Below are 3,175 nucleotides of genomic sequence, written 5' to 3'. Positions count from 1 at the left end.
CCTAGGAATTTCCTAACCTGCTTTTTAGAGTTGGGATTGGGATCTTCATTATCGCCTCTATGTGGGCTTGGGACAGCAGCTTTTTCCCTTCCATCAGTTCATATCCTAAATAAGTAACTCGAGGAGAACAGATTTGTGCTTTGTTTTTGGAGACTCAATACCCCAATTGAGCCAAGGTCCTCATTATGCCCCAGGTGGCCTTTCAACAGTCCCTTTCATCCCTTGCTGCTAGCAAAAGATCATCCACATATTGAATCAAGGTTATCTTGGGGTACTCACTGCAGAAAAGGCTCAAATCTTTGTTGAGTTCTTCTGAGGCAGTGGAGTTCAGGTTGGTTGTCCCAATATTCCCTGCTCCAGATCAGTCCATTCAAATGCAAAGATGGGATGACTCAGTTTTGACAAAGGAATGGAGAAAAATGCATCTTTCAAATCTAATACCGTGTAGATCCTATGTTCTGATGCCAACAGACTGAGCAAGGTATAAGGGTTTGGGAAAGTTGGGTATATGGTTTCTACCCATTTGTTCACTTCCCTTAAGTTCTGTACTGGTCTCTAATTATGAGTCCCAGGCCTTTGGACAGGCAACAAAGGGGTGTTCCAAGGTGACTGATATCTAATTAGTATTTTCTCTTCTAGGAGACATCTATGGGTTTTGATTCTTTCTCTGGCTTCAGAACTGATGGGGTATTGTCTAACCTGAATTGGCATAGCCCCAGAAATTAGTTGTATTACAACCTAGGGGGGCTTTCGTTAGACCAAACTGTAAGAATTTCTTGGATTAATAGTTTTTTTTTCCATTTTCCTTCTAAGCTTGGATAAGATTTTGAGAGAGCAGATATTCCTCCCTTAACGGGCATGATATAATTAAGGCTCTTGTAGGACTCCCCAATTGTAGGGAATTCATATCCCCTGAAATGATATAGTTTCCTAAAGTTTCCTTAGAAGTTTCCATCCCAGCAATGGGAAAGGGCATTCAGGAATAACAATGAGAGAGTGAGTCACAGTTCCTTGTCCTACATCAACAGTAGTCCATTTATAATTTTTAATTTCTCCTATTTCTCCTTGTACTTTCATATTTTCATTAGTAAGGGGTCCTGGTGGCTTCTGCAACACCAAATGTGAAGCCCCCGTATCCACTAAGAAATTTAGAGGTTGGCTCCCAATTTTGAAAGTTACCATTGGCTCTTGGGAGCCTAGTTTGTAAGAGCCATGGTTCCCCTATTCTTCTAAAATTAGAGCTGGTTTTAGACGAGGGGATTTGGCCTGCTGCTGGGCAAAGTCCTTTTGGTTTTGTTGGGGGCATTTATTTTTTCCAGTGTCCGAATTTCCAGCAATAAGAATACTGATCTGTCTTTTGCCTCTGCTGTATGCAGTCTGCACTGTCTGGGATTGAAAATTTCAGGAGACTGTGGCACAGCTCCTGTGGCCCAATTTATTTCCTTTATCAGTAGAGCATCCTGGCTATTTCTATTTTCAAACACCTTTTGAGCTATCTCCAATAGCTCTGACCTGTTCTTCCTCAGAAAGCCATCAATCTTTTGAACATTTTTATGGATGTCTGGGGCCCACTGAGTTACAAAAGCCAGGTTAATTGCCTTCAGGTTTTTTGGGTTCTCAAGCTCTATAGGAGTATATATAGATGGTATGCTTACAGAAAGGAGCCTTATCAGAAATGTCGAAGGCAACATGTCTGGGCTTTGTTTTACCTGTGGCAGTGAGTGGAAGTGTTGAGAGCCGCCATCTTTGCTTACAGCTCACTCCTGTACTGGAGAAACAAAGAACAGCATTGTGGCATGAATGCAGTATCAACACAGGCCCTTCCCTGGCAGGCCCCCAAATTGAGATTCAAGTCAAGTTTCCAGATTCTCTGTGGCAGTTGGACACCTGTGAAGGCAGGCACTATGCCATCAGAGGAAGCAGCACCAAGGCACAGGCCTCTGTTCCCTTGCAACCTGCACTGCTGGCTGCACAGCAGCTCTAATCTAACCTGATGCCATAGCGGCAGTCCAAATCCCCACTTCTGATTATCTTTCAGGAGATACCTTTTGCTCTTCCGCTCTGCATGCTTATCCTAACTCCCATGGTGAACCATTCTGCATTTTACCTTGTCTCCATTGGAAGTGGAAGGAATGTGCACTCCCATTTCCTTCTCACTCTAGCCCTTGGGGTGAATGTTTCAATGTACACATTTTGCTTTAGAGTTTTAACCTTTGCTCAATGAAGTTGAAAACTTCCAGGGCTATTAGAAAAGGGAGCTAACCTAAGCCAACTGACATTGACATAGAGGTCAGATTCCATGCAGTTTTTACTGTAGTAAATGTTTTGAAAATATTCAGAGTCATTTGCATCTCAATGGCCCTTACCTGGGCAATGTCCTTCTTCTCTAGAGTGGGAGAACTGGTCTCACCAATACAAGGAGATTTGGAGGGTGACTGGGAAGAGACACATAGAAACAATACTTGTGTAGGAGCTCAATTTGCTCCCCACATTACTGGAGCTCCAAGGTGTGCCAACCCTGGACAAGGTCCTCAGAGGCAGTGCTCTTATGCAGCATGGCAAGTGGATATCAAATATCTTCTACTTCCTGGGAGATGTGTGATTATCCTGGTCTGGGAGTACTTGCTACCAGGTAAGCTGATGCCCAAAGAGAGTTACCACAAGATTAAGGAGCAGAAAAGGTTAGGACCATGTCACCCAAAGTTCTTCTGTTGCCAAAACAAAAAGGTTTCAAGGGAGAATACATGACTCTTCCAAACCAAATCATACTTGTCAAAAGTGAGGTCCAAGCCCTCAAACTGTAGTGACTTTCTTATGACCATCATGAAAACAAATGCATCTGCTCATATTATACATTTAGGTTCCTACCAAAAGTCAAGCATGCTTCAGCTCCTAGAATCCTCCCATTCAATGACAATGATTTTTAGAAGAACTTAAACTGATGTGTCAGTCCATTTTATACAAAAATGACAAGTCGCAACTAGGGCTGGTGGAATATATTATGTCACTAATGTGTTTGCCTATTGGTGGATGCACACTGCATGGAGAAGTCTATTTCCAGCTGAACATTCTCCATTCTTCTCTTAATAGACCAGATTAAAAAATCAGGTAGAAGGGGGCCTTTTCCTAAATGGAAGCCGAGGGCATCAGCTTCACCTTAGTGTGCTGAGGCATC

Source organism: Callospermophilus lateralis, chromosome 1 (genome assembly GCF_048772815.1).
Source record: "Callospermophilus lateralis isolate mCalLat2 chromosome 1, mCalLat2.hap1, whole genome shotgun sequence".
NCBI lineage: Eukaryota > Metazoa > Chordata > Mammalia > Rodentia > Sciuridae > Callospermophilus > Callospermophilus lateralis.
Note: the sequence above shows the minus strand (reverse complement) of the source record.